The sequence below is a fragment of the Dermacentor andersoni genome, chromosome 2 (assembly GCF_023375885.2).
Source record: "Dermacentor andersoni chromosome 2, qqDerAnde1_hic_scaffold, whole genome shotgun sequence".
NCBI lineage: Eukaryota > Metazoa > Arthropoda > Arachnida > Ixodida > Ixodidae > Dermacentor > Dermacentor andersoni.
In genome coordinates this window covers 168,465,377-168,483,860 of record NC_092815.1, presented here as the reverse complement: position 1 = coordinate 168,483,860, position 18,484 = coordinate 168,465,377, and the positions used below count along the sequence as shown (strand labels likewise).

At 43.5% G+C, this 18,484-nt stretch overlaps 1 long non-coding RNA gene across 1 annotated transcript; it reads right to left on the bottom strand.

Annotated features, from left to right (window-relative positions):
• Positions 1-254: 254 nt before the first annotated feature.
• LOC126540493 (uncharacterized) lies at positions 255-12,400 on the bottom strand. Its single transcript, XR_007601551.2, has 2 exons — positions 12,272-12,400; positions 255-589 (listed from the first exon to the last, which is right to left on the bottom strand). It is a non-coding gene; the product is annotated as an uncharacterized lncRNA (long non-coding RNA).
• Between the last annotated feature and the right edge of the window lie 6,084 nt (positions 12,401-18,484).

Genomic DNA, 18,484 nt, shown 5'->3' with positions numbered 1-18,484 from the left:
TCATTCTTAGAGATTTCCCGTCTTGTTCTCTGTTTGCTATTTGCTTGAGTTCATCTATTTCTATGTTTACTGTTCTGAAGAGGCTACCAGGAGGCGAACCTCGCCTCCTGGTAGCATTTGCGAACCAGCAGCCTGGCTTCTTTACCTTCCCTTTCAAGTGTATATGTGTGATCACATGAAATAATAATGTACCAATTAAATATGAATATGAAAGAGAAGATATGTCTTTCCAATTTGTTCTCGAGCCGAAGAACGATGTTTGGATTACGCTTTATTTGATCCGTCAGACGCGCAAATCATTTTCCTTAGCCCCTTTTCTTGAAGCCCTTCTTCAACGCTTTGTTGAATTCAAGGCCTGCACCAACTGATACACCGGTGCTGATAGCTGCTGCAACTATTGCCTTGATAAAAATGAGAATGAAATACTGCTCAGTATCATTTGGATCCAAGGCGGCCGTATTAATCGTCTTCAGGGCATTCAGTATGCTCTCCCGATTTTCTGGAGTGGCTCCGGACAGCTGTCCTTGCAGGAGCTTTCCAACCGTGTGCAGGACATCTCCTGCGTTCTGGGCCAGTGCTGCTTCGTCCTCTGGAATAAAAAAAAACATTAATCCTCGTAAGAAAAGCTGCGTAATTCTGTGTAAAACTCTTGAGCTAAATATCGCTCTATGTGAAAGCCAATAAAGGTACATTTTGACAAAGAAACTGATGCTACTGAAAGTCGGATGATCGTAGTTTAATGAGAATACTCCCCTCTTTAGGGAGACAAGTAATTGCGCACAATAGGCTTAGGACGGCGAAACCCCCCCCCCCCCTTCCACAAAAAAAGAAGAATGCTCAATTCTCAGTTTCCACCTTTGTTGTGAATTTTTACCGCTCTACGTCCTATGCGCGCTCTTATTCGCAACTTAAAAAAAAAAAAAAAAAAACGTATAGATCTCCGCCTCTGTCTATACGAAGCAGCATGGACATCACGCGCATAATGATTGTATTGTGCGGTAGATCTAGCTTTTTTCAAAATACATTTTTTTACTCATTTGCTAACCGCCTGCGTGACACTGAATTGCCCCTCAACGGAACTGCGTTTTTGTAGAATCATTGTCATGGCAGGAACTACATGTTACTGCTAGTGGAAGTTCTAGAAGTAGCAAAAAGTTCCTTTTTGCTATATTTTTACGAGATCATTTACTTGCTACTCCACACCCATCTTGGTCTGTCTGAGCGCCCTCGATATGATGAACGCGTCAAAAAATATAAGCAACTAAAGCCTAAGCAAAACCTATCACGTATATTTTGCCGACTGTTGGCACGAGATGATCATTACGCAATTTAAATTCGTTGACAAGGTTTGATGAGTTGAGCTATATTTTTTAAAATGGTACGATGGCGTTGATTAGAAAGTACGCTGGGCCTTTATAGGAACAGAAGATGATGCAGGTCGTCGAAGGTATAGGATATACTTTGTAGCGTCCTAAAACCAAAGGGCTTGCTGTAAAGGCTCAAACGAAACCTGACTCAAGATAGCATAACCTTCTGATGGCAAACTTAGCTCTTTAGTGCGAAACATTTTTAGGAAGGCGTTTTTACTATTTAATTGTGTAACAAGACTTCATCAAGTAACGCGGAAAGGTCTTGGTTTGTTTTTTAGAGGCACGTGCGATGCAAATATATTATTGATACAAATCTAGTCATTATATTTTTTGACGAATGCCGCTTGGTTAGCACATTCATCATTTGTTTCAATGGTAGTATAGAAACATTCAACACACTGGGGGAGATTCGGTTCTCGCATTACAATCCTGTCGTATGACATGCAGGGGGACATTTTGTTTCCCATTTTGTCACCTTTCAAGAGATGGGGTCCCTGTCTATTTCCTCAATCTGAGTTTTCCTTCATTTATTGCATAATTCATCTCAATTGGCAGAGGAATATCTATCCTATTTGTTGTTTTAGTTTCCTCCCACCTATTTTCCAACGTCTAATAATACTATGCATAAATATGTCTTAGTTATAATCATCATAAGTTATCGAAATAGCTTATTTATTTATATATAGTTGTATGTATTATATTGTTATATATATATATATATATATATATATATATATATATATATATATATATATATATATATATATATATATTATACTATATAATAGGTTATACTATATAATGTATATATGTATACATATATATATATATATATATATATATATATATATCTTAATTACCAGCAACACTGGTCGGTATTTTATTGACTTTACCTTTATCTTTACTGGTAGCAATAAAGAAACCAGGCGGAATATAGTAATGTTGATATAATTCCAATAGTGTCGTTACTTTCAACCATCTGTGAAGTTTTTGCGGTCAGAAGAAATATATTTTCACGGAATAGGGGTAAAAAAACACATCGTGTTTGCTTGGAGATCAAGAGCGTTCCTCCACCATACATTAGGCCCAGCGTGCTCTACAGAGTACACGTGCATTAATTTTCTTGCGAGGCTATGCATTCATCGTTCACGACATTATTTTCTAAAACTTCAACACTAACGTAAGCTTCGAGACACATATGCTATGCTTGACGAAAAATAAACAAGGCAAAAGCGTACATGCACCTGCACATCTCTATGTTTGGCAATGAATGGATACGTCAGTCAAGAAAACAAGAATGTGGTGCTCTTGGCAAGACTATTCTTAGCAATATGGTGTATTAAGTAACCCGGTGTTTTTCTTTAGTTACTCACTACTGAAAGTCGCACTGCACTTTCAAAAGTACGCTGGGCGCTGATGGGTTGCAAAAAGTGTACCCCCTAAGGGGAATCAAAATTACTCCCGCAGTATAATAGACGACAACCCATCTGCTCTCCCAGGCGGACATTTACGAAGATGGTGGCAGAATTACATAAAAGCAGTGTCATTGTCGTGGGTTCAGAATATTGTTACGTTCGGAGAGACAAAAACAAAGGAACTAACTACGATCTATATGCAAGAGCAGCGTAGTCAGGAACCAAGATGCAAACCTGCTCCTGCCAAACCCAGATGCTCGTCTGGATCTTCCTTTGCGCCACGTCTCATATGCACCTGTTGCATCGCGACCAAATTATCGGTGGCAAAAGCACCATCCCTGTCCCGTTAGGGATGTGTGGCCAGCGGAGAGTTGTAGGGCATGATCCTGGCGACGTGGACGATATCACTGCTGGTCGAAGTGAAGGACGTTGCGAGGCTGGCTAGAATGATTTTGTAGATGACATCAGTGGCTTGGCGAACCACACGATATGGGCTTTTGGAACACAATAGGAGTTTCTCGCAAAGCCTTAATCAATGGGAATACCGTCCAATTGAGCATTAGGGTGCCCGGTGAAACGTGCCCGTCACGGTGACAGAAATCGTAGCAACACTTCTGGTCCACATGCGACACTCATGCAGGAGCGACCGCAAGTTGGCGAGCGTGGTGAGCCGAGCGATAGCATCACGCACATGTTCACATGTCGAGCTCATTGTCGATAGTATAAAAACGTCGACCGGAAGCGTGCGTTCACAGCCATACAGGAGGTAGAACGGGGAATAGCTGGCAGCGTTAAGGCGATAAGAATTATAGTCGAAGGTAATGTAAGGTAGAGCGAGGCCCCAATTGCGGCGATCGGCTAAAACTCATTTCGTCCGCATATCTGTAAGGGAGTGGTTCAATTGCCTGGTCAGGCCGTTGGTTTGTGGACGGCAGGAGGTAGTGAGCTGACGCTGGAAAGAGAAGCCGTACGTGATGGCACCAATGACTTTGGACAAAAGGGTGCTGCCTCGGTAGGTGAGCATTTGACGCGGAGCTCGAAGGGTCAAAATAGCGTTGTGTAGCAGTAAATCTGCCAATCCGTAGCGCAGTTGGCTGAGAGAGCCCGAGTAATGGCGTATCTTCTCGCCGCGTCATCAGTGACGGGAACTCACTTGATAGCCGACGCAGATGCCTGGAAAAGAATCCTTGAAGTCCAAGCCGACACCACAGAATGGCTCTACCGGAAAATCAAGTGGCTGCAGGTAACCAGCGTGAAGCAGGCATGGTTTCCTGCGCCGTTGGTATGGCTCACAAGCTACGACGTTGCGTCGCACAAACGTGAGTGACCGCGTGCTGTGTCGTATGTTTAAATCACACCGAGATGACCAGCGGTGGGCGTGCCGTGAAGATCACTTTGAACGGTCACACACAGGTGCTTTGGGATGACAAGGAGGAGACAGGGAATTTCGGGATGAACATTGCGATGGTACACAGCACCATCCCGGAGAACGAAGAGACGCAAGGAAGCGTCGACGGCTGCACATTCAAAAGGATCGACGAGTCAGACATCGCGGCGTTGCTTGTCAGCAATACGTAGGAGCTGGGACACGGAGTAAACACTAACGCAGTCTAGAGTTCAGGTACGTCAGGGCTGTAGACGGGGCATCGCGACAAACTATCCGCGTCTTCGTGCAGGCCTCCGGACAGGTAAATCACAGAAAACTCTTTGAGCCTCAAAGCCCAATGACCAATAATGCCCGTGAGATCCTTGAAGGGGAAAGCTAGCAGAGACCCTGGTGGTCGGTTACTACGGAAGTACGATGGCCGTAAGAGTAAAGGCGGAATTTGGCAATTTCCCTGAAAACAACTAAGCATTCCCATTCAGTAACAGAATAGTTACTCTGTAATGGTGAGATGAGGCGTCTCGGACAAGCGATAACGCGATCTTGGCCGCACTGACGCTGGGATAGGACAACGCTGACACAGTGACCACTGCCGTTTGCACTCGATTCGGTTCGAGCATTATGGTCGAAGGGGGCGAGAATTGTTAGTGAGATCAAATGCGTGATGATAGGAGAGGCAGCAGATTGCCGAGGTTCCCATAAGAACGTTACACATTTTTCAAAAGGTCCGTAAGAGGTCGGGCAAAAGCGGCAGAACTTTCTACAAAGCGGCGGAAGTAAGAACATAGCCCAACAAAACTGCGAATGTCTGCCGCTAATTTCGGTACCCGAAAGTCTCTAACGGCACGAATTTTGTCTGGATGATGTTGTGCTTTGGAAGCGTCGACAACATGGCCCAAAATCGTAATTTGGCGGCGACCGAAACGGCATTAACACGAGTTGAGCCGTAGTCTGACCTTACGAAGAACGACAAGTAAGGTTCGGAGATGTTCAACGTGTCCAATTTTGATGAAAAGACCATAAAGTTGTCAAGGTAACACAGGCATGTGCACCATTTGAGACCCTGAATCCAGGAGTCCATCATTCAATGAAAAGTGGCTGACGCATTACATAATTCAAAAGCCATCAATTTGGAATCTTCCATCGGGTGTTGTAAATGCGGTCTTTTCTGTCCATATCGTAGACGGCAATCTGCCAGTATCCATATGTAAGGTTAATAGAGGAGAAGAAGCTGGCACCGTAGAGGCAGTCAAATGCGTGGTCAATTCATTGTAGCAGGTATATATCTTTCTTAGTCGCTTTGTTAAGATGGCGGTAATTCATACAGAAGTGCCACGCCCCGTCCTCCTTAACCACACTACCGGTGACGCCCACGGACTCGAAGAAGGCTCAATGATATTTTTCTTGTTAACCTCAGCTTGAATTACTTGGCTTTCCAATAGGGATATTCGATGCGCCCTACATTGAATACCCGCGGCATCGTCAGTATCAATATGGTGTTTGACAGCAAGCGTCCGACCTAAGCGGCGATAATGGAACTCGGAAATATCCCTGTAGGAAAACAAACACGGTAGAGACCTTCACCTTTGGAAAGTAAGAGGTCCGTCGGGATCAATTTCTGATTCGCGCGAGTGGCAGAACTTGTAGACCTGGTAGGCTCTGACGAAAGCAACCACCTGATGGTGATCGAAAGGCTCATGTTAGGCGAAGCAAATTGCTTGAGGCACAATTTGCTTCTTTGGACCGAAATTTACGACATGAATGCAAGTCCGGTTGGCCGTGATAGTCAAACCGTGTAAGGTTCGCTGACATTATACTGCATTGGAATGTTGGGTAGTGGAGGTGTGGATACTCTTTTCAGGGAACAGGCTGGGAAGACGAAAGAACGACATCTTATTTATATAGCTGCTGGACGTAACATCACAAGAATCCTACGGAATATGCAGTTCTGGGTGGAGGGGGCTGGCGGAGCAGTGAATAAGAGCTCAATGCGCCCACAGAAAATCGAGGCCGAGAATTAGGTCGTGTGGGTAATGAGCAATCACGGTAAAGAGGACAGCAGCGTGATGGCCAGCAGTGCTTACGCAGGCTTTGCGCCTTCCGACAAGAAAAACAGTAACGCCTTCAGCATCGCGCACGATGCGTGTGGTTGGAGGAATATGAAGCTTTCTATTTCGTTGTCGGAAGGCAGCACTCATATGCCGATGTTGACAGCTGTGTCAGTCAGCTCAGTCACAACAATGATTTCAAGGTCGACTTAAGAAGGTTCTGACTCGTGGGCAAACCAATCAGATGATTTGACGGCAAGGTAGACAGAGCAGCTCTAGCTCCAGAAGGTGCAGTCCACAGTTTTCCGGCCGTGTGTTGGGGGAATAGACGGCGACGAGAAGCGACAGAGCTGGGGCGCAGGAGACTGATGAATTTGGGGTGACGGTGATCGGCCGTAGCAAATATTCGGAGCAAGGACGTCAGTTAGAGTACGATCCTGGCAAGAAGCATAGGAAGCAGCAGGCGCTGAGTTACGTAAAGTGGTACTCGTGTATTTCCAAATGGAGTTGACCATCGGTTGGTACCGAGACGAGCGATGTGGCCAATGCGGCAGCAGGGGAGACACATGGACTTGTCATCAGTGATGCGCCATACAGACGAGTTGCGCGATATGGCGGGAAAGTATTGTCAGGGACGAGGAGAGCTGCGAGAGAAGGGCTGCACACAAGGTACGTGGGTCGACGAGAGCACGGCGATGAGACAATGTTCAAATTCCTGTCGGACAATAGCCTGGTTCATAGCAATCGTGGCTGGTGATAGATCCGCGGGCGTCGCGGAGGAGGATGGTGAATAGACGACCTTGAGCAAGCGGCGAACGACGCGGATTACGTCGTCACATGGGGCTGGCTAGCGAAGATGGTGGGGCGTGGGGCTGGCTAGCGAAGGCGCACGATGTGGAGCGTGATAAGTCTGCTCTTAGCTTGGCCGAAACACGGAAATTTCTTGAAGAAGGCGTCAAGAGTAGAAACGCTGCGGAAAAGCAGCAAGTTGAACGCGTCTTCTGTGATACCCTTTAACATATGGGCCTCTTGGTCCGTTTAGACATCTTGTCTAAACATTATCTTTGTCTTCTGCAAATTAATCCTCAACTGCACTCTTACACTCTCTATGTTAAGGCCCTTAATCATTTGTTGTAATTCATCGGCAGTGCTGCTGAACATGACAATGCCATCAGCAAATCGAAGGTTGCTGAGATATTCACCGTTGATCGGTGCTCCTAAGCGTTCAAAGTTTACCATCTCGAGTACCCCCAAGCATGCCGCAAATAGCCCTGCAGAGATTGTTCTCCTTGATTGACCCCTTTCTTTATTGGTATCTTCCTACTTTTCATGTGGAGAATTAAGTAGCTGTGGGATCTCTCTAGATATGTTTCAATATATTTATGTAAGCACCCAGTACGCCTTGATTACATAATGCCTCTATGAGTACTGGTATCTCTACTGAATCAACTGCCCTTTCGTAATCTATCAAAGCCGTGTAGGGAGACTGATTGCACTCTGCGGATTTCTCGGTTACCTCGTTGATGAAATGGTTGTGATCCATTGTAGAGTATCCCTTCCTGAAGCCAGCCTGTTCCCTTGGTTGACTTGGTTGCCCTTGTTCCCTTGATTGCCATTATTCAATTGGATATTGGTGAATATTATGTATTATACTTCAACCTAATGGGCCTATACTTTTTCAATTCTTTAACGTCTCACTTTTTGTCGATTACTAAAATGTTGGCATTTTTCCAGTTCTCTCGGACCCTTGAAGTTGATAGACAGTTCGTATAGGGAGCCGCTAGTTTTTCAGGCATTATGTATGCTCCATCTTTGATTAAATCGACTGGAAGTTCATCTCCGGCCGCTTTCCCCCGTTTCATGTCGTGCAATGCCCCTGTAACTTCACCGCTAGGTATAGAAGGAGCCTCTTAATCTGTTCATTACTACTTCGAATGGAGGTATCGCGGCTATTCTGGGTACTCTACATGTCAGTAAAAATTCTTCCTCTACCTTTACTATATCTATGATTTTGCTGATGATATTACTCTGCTTATCTTTTAGTGCATACATCTAGGTGTCTCCTATGCCAAGTTTCCTTCGTAACTGTTTCATGCTGCATCTATTTTTACCACTTCCTCAGTTTTTCTCACGTTATAATATCAAATGTCCCTTATCTTCTGCTTGTTGATCAGTTTTAACGGTTCCCCGAATTCTATCGCATCTCTTGAGTTGGACACTTTCATTCTTTGACGTTTCTTTATTAGGTCCTTTGTCAGTTGAGAAAGATTGCCTACAGGTTGCCATGGTGCCTTACCTCCAAGTTTAATTGCCGCTTTTGAAGCTAGCCCAGTTACGTTTTCATTATTTACCTCTATGCCATCTTCATTTCTCTGTTCTAAGGCTTCATATTTGTTTGCAAGTACCAGCCTGAATTGGTCTGCTTTTACCCTTACTGCGTCTAGGTTGGCCTGTTTCTTCTGGACGAATCTTACTTTTCTCTCTTCAAATTGAAGTGAATCCTAGACCTGGCTAACCTATGATTACTGCACTTTATTTTATTTATTTATTTATTTATATTTACCTTACAGGCCTTCGAGAAGTCATAGTGTAAGGGGGGAAATAGAGTAACATATTAGTATGGAATCGGGAAAATTAAACATAAGCATAATGAAAGGGGTACGCACACAGCATGGAAAATTAATACATTAGCAAATACAATATCTTGAGCAATAAAAATAAATGGTTAACAATAACATAATTGCATAATAAGATTGTAAACGTTTTTGCATGTTATACAGTGTATTTTACAGTATTGTAAAAAAATTGGGACCACTGAAATTCTTTAAGTTGTAGAAAAAATGCAGGAAGACTACAAAAGGCCTGACGTGTTTATACTATTTAAACGGCATATTGATTGGTTAGCAGATTGCGAAAAACAGTGTGTTTAGATTGTCAAGCGATATTATCTGGTAGAGCGTTCCATAAACGGACCGCAGGGGCGAAGCTGGAAAATTAAAAGCGTGTGTGTTGCCATAAATTGGGGTGTAGCTGAATTGATTTATCAGTCATTGTGATGTTGAGGATGCTTTTTTCAGGTTTGATAAGGTTAGGTTAACTGTGTGAACAAATCTATGAAATATTAATAGGAGGGCAATATCACGGCGAGTAGTTCGTGGTTGCAACGAAAGATCGATTTTTATTTGGGTTACACTTGACTGGTTACTATAATTTTTTTTTATGAAACAGCTCGCTCTATTCTGGATGCTCTCCAGGAGTTCGATGAGGTAATTTTGATGAGGAGACCATATACAACAGGCGTACTCAATTTGTGGTCATACAATAGTTACGTAAGCTAGTTTTCGTAGTGGTGAAGGCGCACTTCTTAAGTTGCGGCGCAGAAATCCTAATGATCTGGAGACGTTAGCTGAAATGGAGGTGATGTGTTTAGTCCATGAAAGATTGTGCGTAAGGAGCACTCCTAAGTACGTATATTCTGTGATGTGGTCAACTATGTCAGAATCCAAATTATTAGAAAAGGGAGGGTTAACACTTTTTCGAGAAAAGGAAACTACTTTGCACTTCGACACGTTTAGGGACATGAGCCACGTAGCACACCAATCACTGATATCTGCAAGATCATTTTGGAGTGCCGCGTGGTCAGAACGACAGTTAATCGAACAGTATACAATGCAGTCGTCAGCAAATAATCGTACAGAAGATGATATCTTGTTCGGTAAATCGTTAATGTAAATTAAAAAGAGAAGAGGTCCAAGTACACTGCCTTGAGGTACACCAGAGGTGACGTCAGAGAGGCCAGAGGAAAAGTTAGCAACAACAGTGAACTGTTCACGATTAGTAAGAAAATTACGAATCCATGATAGGGTTAGTGAGTCGAGTTTAATTCCTGAGAGCTTTCATATCAGGCGACTATGGGCTACACGATCGAATGCTTTCGAGTAGTCTAAAAAGATGAAAATTTGTTTATTACTGTTCATATCAAAGTGTAAGTCTGACGTGAATTCTAGTAGTTGGGTTTCGCAAGAAAGTCCTTTTCGGCAACCATGCTGTTTCGCGTAAAAAAGTTATTACATTCAAGATGAGAATATATATGTGATGCAATAATGTGTTCCAACATTTTGCAGCAAATGCAGGTTAGTGATGTAGGACGGTAATTATCACTAGAACTCTTGTTACCTTTCTTAAAGACAGGAACAACTATTGCTATCTTCCAGTCTGTAGGAAGCATACCAGTTGTAAGGGATTGGTTAAATATGTGTAGGAGAATTTTGCTTGATACTAGTATTGTGTTTTTAGTATATTAGAATTTATGCCATCTATGCCAGAGGATAAAGACATTTTAAGGTTATCTATAAGATTGACTACGCCTTCTAAAGTGATAGTGATGGGAGCCATGTACTGGAAATCAGAATCGGGAACAAAAGGTATGTTACAATTATCTTCTCTTGTAAAGACGGATGTGAAAAATGAGTTGAATGATGTCGGAAATTCACTGCCAGGAATAGGTGCGTTGTGTTTATCCTGCAATGAAATATTACTGCACTTACTACTAGGGTTAACTATGTTCCAGACTTTCCTTGGATTGCTTGCAAGAATTCCCGGTAAGTCTTTTGAAAAATATTTATTATTGGCGACCAATAAAGCTGTGCAGTACTCTTTTAGATAGCTTTTGTATTTACCCCAAGCCAATGTTGTTTGTACGCGCTTTGCATTTTCATATAGGCGTTTTTTTCATGTTTCTCATTCTGTGAAGAGTTTTAGTAAACCATGGGTTGGAATTATCGTTAGTTATAGTAACAGAGGAACGTGCTTTTCAACCAATGCAGACAACTTATCTCTAAACAGAACCCAATTTTCGTTGACAGATCTGCTGTAAAAGGATGGCTCCAGTACATCAATAAAAAATTTGTCTAGTTCTAAATTGATGATATCATAATTACCTTTATTGTAGTCTCTAATTTGCTTTGTTGTGGAACCGGTGGACGCGCACGCAATATCGATCACTGTGATCACTGATTCCATCTAAGTAAGTTATATGTGTGACAGTTTCTGGAGCTGTTGTTAAAATGAGATGCAGAAGATTGTAATTACGAGTCGGTTGATTAGCTACTTGAAATAGGTTAAAATCTAATGTTAAGGACATAAAGCTTGTGCACATATGGCACGAAGAGGATATATTAACCCAGTCGAAAAAAGGAAGATTGAAATCTCCGAATAGGTACATTATACCTGCCTATTAAAGACCAATTACCTTATTAATACTGTCATGTAATGCAGTTACGAAGGAACAATCAGAATCTGGCGCACGGTAACAGTTACCGAGAAGTACCTTCATGGTTGATACAGAGCAGGCTACACAAATGATTTCGAGGTTAGTATGGGTTTGAACAAGAAAAGATGTGATATTCTGTTTAATTCCTATCATGACACCGCCCCCGCTTTTCTTATCTCGGTCGCGCCTGTATATGTTGTAGATATGTTGTTGTGCCCCTGTGCATGTGCTCAGTCCATGTTATTACCCCACAGTCACCCTGGCCAATCTCCTGCCCCTGTGACATATCCTATCTAACGCTTCTAGGTCCGGCACTGTGCTGGGATCGGCAGAAAGTAAGAAATCAATCTCATTTCTTGTGTCACTATTAGGGCTTTTCCACGGCCACATTTTGTTCCAACGCTTCCTGAAGAAGGTTTTAAATATTCGCAGGTTATTCCTTTAAGCGAATTCTACCAACATTTCTCCTCTAGTGTTCCCAGAATCGACGCTGTAATTGCCAATTACTTTTTCGCCAGCCTTCTTTCCCCCCACTTTTGCATTGAAGTCGCCCATGACTACATTATGCTGAGCTTGCCCATTTCTCATTCCTAATTCAACTTCTTCATTAAACTGATCTATTTCGTCATCATCATAACTGGGTATTGGAGTGTAAGCTTTTACTACCTTTTATCTATACCGCTTATTAGCTTTTATTATGACTACAGCTACCCTCTCACACGGCGCACCCCTCTACTACCGATACATATTCATGTGCTAATAAAAATACGTTTAGAACTTACCCTTCCTTAGAACATCACGTTGTGCATCAACGACGGGGCGCCTAAATAGAAAATTTTGTCAGGTACCGTAAATAAGATATCAACATTGCCATTATTGCTGATAAATTGCTTGTCATACTTACAATGTTGCCGTATCTTGGACGCAAATTTCGCGCGCAGATAGAGAAGAACGAGCATGGAAGAAACAAAAGAATAGGATCACGTATGTGTTACTTCCGCGAAAAAGTACACATATAAGACTGTTGCAATACAATTTTATTGTTATTTTCAAGATAAATTGTGTGTTCTTTCCGTATTTAGGCGAAAGAATTCCCTTCACGATTTAAATAATCTCTGAAAAAGCATTGTCGATTGGTAGTGGCCTTCAGTGCGCTACATATATAAGACAACTTTGGCAGACGTTATCATGCTTAAAAGCAACGTTAGCCGGAGTAAAATGATGCCAAATAAGGGGAAGTGTAGGTAACATAAAAGAAACTGAGGGCTTTTATAATGTTTTTACAATATGAAATAAAACCAACATTCGTGGCCCTTTGCTAACTCAAAGCTATTCCCGTAATCAAATCTAATAAGAAATGTATGTTTTTTAGTAATTAGGTATTTTTCGCGAATTGTGATCTTTACTGCTGTTGCCAAAATACGTATAAAGTATTTGAAATACATCATAATACTCACAGGCAGGTGTTGAAAGTGTTAGTAGAAGCAGCACAAGGAGGACCTTCATTGTCGATCTTCTAGAAAAACGTAAACCAGCCTGGTGTCAGCTTTGGATAAAAACATCCTCCTCAAGCCCACGCAGCGCCCATAAAGACAAAGTTCCAAATTTTCCTTTCTAAATCACAGCAGTACTATAAAAGCGTACCGGGCGTAATTTGTATCGGACATATCTTTATAACGCATTGGAGTGTAATATTTATTGGTAACGAAATATAAATTAGAATCACACTACGCCACGTGAGATTGATAAAGCAAACGGGTGAGCTTTCCTCCAAAAGACACCGGGACTCGCAAAAAAATTGAGACTGAACAAAGGAAAGCAAAAACGCGCCGCACCTGCGTAGGCTACCACTTCGTATGCTTGGGATGTTGATATAATGAAGCTGGCTCGCAACAGGCTTCTTTTATACTCGCCAGTTCATACCGCGGCCACTATCAATACCATCAATCATGGGCGCAGCTAAACGGTCTACTTATCAGTTTCCCGCAACGGCGGCACATCCTCCGATATAAAGGAACCATTGTTCTTGCGGTGCATGGCAAATTGATGTATGCCTTTCTCTGCGTGCGTATGCTGAATACCATTGAGAGGCTGCAGTGATGTGAGCTGACATTACAATAATACACGCGTTCGAGGGATGGAATCTGCAAAGCAGATTTCACGGGCTACCTCGCCAGCAGCGAAAGAACGCTGAAGCCTATGAGAGGTTATCTTTAAGGGAAAAACTGTGCAACACTAAAAAAAAATGCATCGTTGTTTGCTACAAAAAGCAATTATCGTGAATGGCGTGATCCTCTGCACAATCAATATTATCACTACCGAAGCTTTGAGACCATATATGCCGGCTTTCATTACTGCAGGTAGGTATGTCAACTGCCGTAGTAGGCGGTCGCCTTTTACTTAGAGAGTCGTCGCCTGGGGACGCCAAGGTGCCGTGCTTACACAGGCCGGATATTGACCTTCGAAGTAGAATCAGTGAGAGCAGCACGGCTGCGCGTAGCTAAACAATAAATCTCGAAATGAAATACGCGCACATAATGTCACGTGTATGCAACCTTGTGTAATTCCAATATTTTAAGCGCGCTTAATTTACTCAAATTTCGTGTATGCAACCTGTTGTAATATTTAAAGGTACGAAAAGATTTCTACAAAAATATGTGGTAAAAATAAAATTCTGCCTTAGTTCTACTGGTTCCACATCCTTGAACGTCGCGCAACGGATTATTTACATGACTGCGCAAGCTTGCGCTACGCTAGTCCCCTCAAATTAGCCAGGCAGATAAGCGAGTGTCGTATTCTGATGAACCCGGTGGCATGTAGTGGCTCCATCAAAGAGGCCACGGATTTCACTGTCTACGAATATCGCTAACGTCCTCGACCAGCAAGCAAGTGGGGCTAAAATCGTAGCATTTTGCCGTAATAACGGACCTCTAAAACAAATAAATGTTATATGATATTCAAGAGATTCAATAAATTTATTTCATGTGGTCTTGCCGCTTCTCGGGCAGCTGTGAAGAGCCACTGTACATGTCTCAGTCCTTGTTGTTACCCCATAGTCACACTGGCCAATCCCCTGCCACTATGACATAAGCAATATGGAAGCCGTAAATATAAATAAGCGTATGTCTTCAGCAACAGGAATATATTACATGTCGTTCTTAACAGTACAAGTTGCTCTCCTAGCCATTCTACACTGCAGCATAGACATGTCACAGCGTGTACCCACAGGAACTGTTAGTATTTCTGCATTGCTTGCTAAAGGTGTACTGTACCAAGATAAACGGTGCATAACACCGATGTCGTGACATCAGCTGTCCATAAACATTAAATGGAATTACACGTTGCATGAAATGAATAAGAAGGTCAGTATTCGCTTGCATAAGCAATCGTCCGAGTAACCTCTATCCCGTGAAGACAGACACAACGTAACTAATGGTAAATCGCAGAGCGAGGGCATTCGGGGACTCAGTGGCCTCCATGGACGTCGTCTGTCAGAAATATGTGAAAAGTGAAGGCTACTGAAGGAACTGTGGGAAAAGTGAAGCAACTCAGTGGGCTAACCTATGGCAAAGATACCGATTGACAGGCCTTTCAGATATATTCTCTGGATTTCTGTTTTTTTTTTTTTTTTTTGCTGTATGTTGCATGTTATTGTAACTGCCGCTGCTGACTTTTTTTGTTCAAAGGCAGCTTTGGGCCTTTGTCAAGCTGCCCCTACAGAGAGCAGCTTGTACCTACAGCTTCCTTCATCCGTGTAATAATAATAATAATAATAATAATTATTATTATTATTATTATTATTATTATTATTATTATTATTATTATTATTATTATTATTATTATTATTATTATTATTATTATTATTATTATTATTATTATTATTATTTCGAGACAGTGGCAACGGCCCACGATGAGCTACCAGAAGGCTTCTCGTACCTTTTCACGAAAATCTCGGAGTCGCTACTGAATAAAAGAGGGCACACATTTGCTGACGCCTAGGCCATAGCTTTCACGAAGTCCAAAGCACACGCACGAGCTCAGAAACTGAGTTACGACGACAAACACAGTGCCAATACATACAGTGACATTTCACTTATTGAGCGCAGGGGACGCGCAGGCGTATAAATGCTCTAGTGCAAACGACGCTATCGGTCCTTGGAATGCCTAGACGCCTACACTCTCTGAATTGCGGATTGTATCCATGACAGGGCTCGCGTGGTCACGCCATACGCAGCCGCCACCGGTGTAGAACGCCCCGCTGTAAGCATTCGCTTGCAATCTATATTACCTGGCATGCTATCAGCGCGCACAGGCAAACAAGAACACTTTACACTAGATAACCGCGGACACTCGCTGTCAAAACGCTGGCGCGAGGAATCGCGGCGGCAGCAGCGAGCGAAGTGACCACCGTGCTGTGTATCACTTCAACGCAAACTGAGTGGTGCAAGCATAGCGCACGCAACGCTACGAGCCGTCGACCCACCTCGACTGTGCCCCCAAAGCTTTCAAGACAAAGCCCGTGCGGCCGCGCGTGACATAAGTAGAACGTCCCCCTTCCCTCCCCTGCCCCGGTGCCATGCGCGCGACCGAATATGGCGCGCGACCTCCCCTTACAGAAGCGACATTGAGCCGCAATCGTCGGCTCACCATCGCGCGCTTTCACTCGCAGACACAGCGCACGGTGCGTGAGGACCATGTTATCACGGGACGAACTCTGTACGTATGCCCCGCCAAGAAGACCCGAAAACCTATACCAAGTACCACAGAAGGTAAACGGTACGCGCCTCCACCTATAAGGTATACCCTAAAGTAGGGTATGGTAGGCTATAAAGTAGGGTATACCGTTCTCTTTCGCGACTTTTCGCCTCCTTTCTCCATCCACGCTTCGCTCAACGTTGCCTACACATTCCTCTATGTGACGTCAGTTAGCCGCCTACTGAGCCCTCTCTTTCGCACTTTTCCCGGTGCCTTTCCCGTTCGCTTCCTTGGCAGATTCAGACAAGCACCGCAAATTTGAAGAGCTTGCCCAGTTACGCAATTCCTTTACCCGCTTCATCATAGCTTCACTTCATATAGATTCCAGCACGCGCGTTTGATATGCAGTTTTTTCTTTCAAATAATTGGGCGCAAGTGTTCAATTACGAGGCAGGTTTCTAAAATGTGTTAAACCACCAGGGGCAAAACTTTGAACCAGGAGGACTAGTAGGATGCACCTGTCCCGCTGTACAGCAACTTGCTTCTTCGTGAAGTGAACATTTTGCGGAGATATACGTCGCGATTAGGGATGGCTGATTCGTGGAAATGAGACAAGTCTAATCAGATCGTGCCCAAGGGACAGGTAAGTACGAAGAGCACCAGGGGCATACCCAGGGAGGGGGGGCTTCAGCCCCCCCCCCCCCGGAATTTATTGGTGCTGTCATGGGCCGGCGACCAAAACAGCCCGCGGCGCCGGAAATCATGTTAAATTTTGTCATTGATGTCCTTTTCATGGTCGAAAACACATTTCAGTACCAACATTGTGAAATCGGGCTGGATTTCGCGGCAACGTCCACGCACCAGGAGTCACATATCGTAATTCAAGGATTCCCAACTGAGCACAGTTTCAAGGGCGTTTTGAAGCCGAGCGGGCTCGTCGCCGCATATCGCGGACGCCATGGAGTCTACGGAGCGCATGGATTTCATTTCTCGAACTTCATGGGTATAATGTTCTGATAAACTTTTGATGCGAAACGTGGATTGACATTTCTGGAGTCGTGCTTTAGATTTTCAACTCAGGAACTTTGTGGGCTTAATAATATTATAAACATTTGACGCCAAAGGTGCATTGACATTCCTAAAGTCATTCATAGGATCATACGGCGAGACAAGCCAAATGAACACGCTCTCAGACAAGTCGACAAAGCACGCTGCGAGGACCGATGAGCCGAACTGTTTATTTATTTAGTTATTTATTTATTTATTTATCATACCTTACCGGCCCCTTGACGGGGCATTCAGTAAGGGGGGTAAAAAAAAGTGCAGAGTGTCTGGACAGAGTACACACATGCATTGAATTAGTTCATTTATGCCGTCATACCACAGAAAACATTGCCAACATTTTTTCACCTGCGCCAAAGCATCCATGTAAAGGCACAAAAGACAGTAAAGGCAACTACGCTCTTATTTATTTTTCTACTTTGACTTTTATTCGCGAGAGCAAATTGACCCTCTTGATTTTTTTATTTTATTTGTATGTGCGAGTGAAAACGTAAGGGGGGGGGGGGGGGCATGGATGAGCCGACGATGGTGGCTCAGTCTTGTGTGCGCAAGGGAGAAAACCGAGGAGAAAGCGCCCCGCCTCCTGTCGCGCGCGATACATCAAGGGGTGTGGAGGGTGAGGGGGGTTGTGATCTGGTGAATCTGTGGTAGCGCAACATGTTTATTCAGCTTGTTTGACGTATTATATACAGTGACGTTTTCTTAGATAAGTCGATTTATTGGAGACTTATACGTAGGTTTAAATAACTTGTTGCGAGGTTTTGCGTATAGCTGCAGTGAACTTTGTTTCCAGTGACACTTTTTTCCCTTTATCAAGCTGTATTTTCACATTTGTAGATTCCATTGTATCTTCGCATTTATAATGTACGAGGGCGAGTGAAATGTAGATGAGCGAACGCACCCCGCGCAATAACGGTTCGGTTCATGATGTGCGAGGCATGCGCGTAGCACACAGGCATCTCTCCTTCACAAAAGTGACATGCCGGTGTGAGAATAAAGGTTCTTTAACGCTCTCAGACACCGGGTTGAACATGGTTGCGTGACAAAATCGATACTCTAAATGTTGGACAGCGTGATGTGAGGTTTTTGACAGCTGTAGATGTTTAACCAAAAGAAATTATTCGCCGTATGGCTGCCGTGTACGTTGAACATTGCATTTCATTGGCCACAGTGAAGCGTTGGAGGGAAGATGGCCACAATGACGCGTTGGAGATCGAGCCAAAGCCCCCTTGCAATCA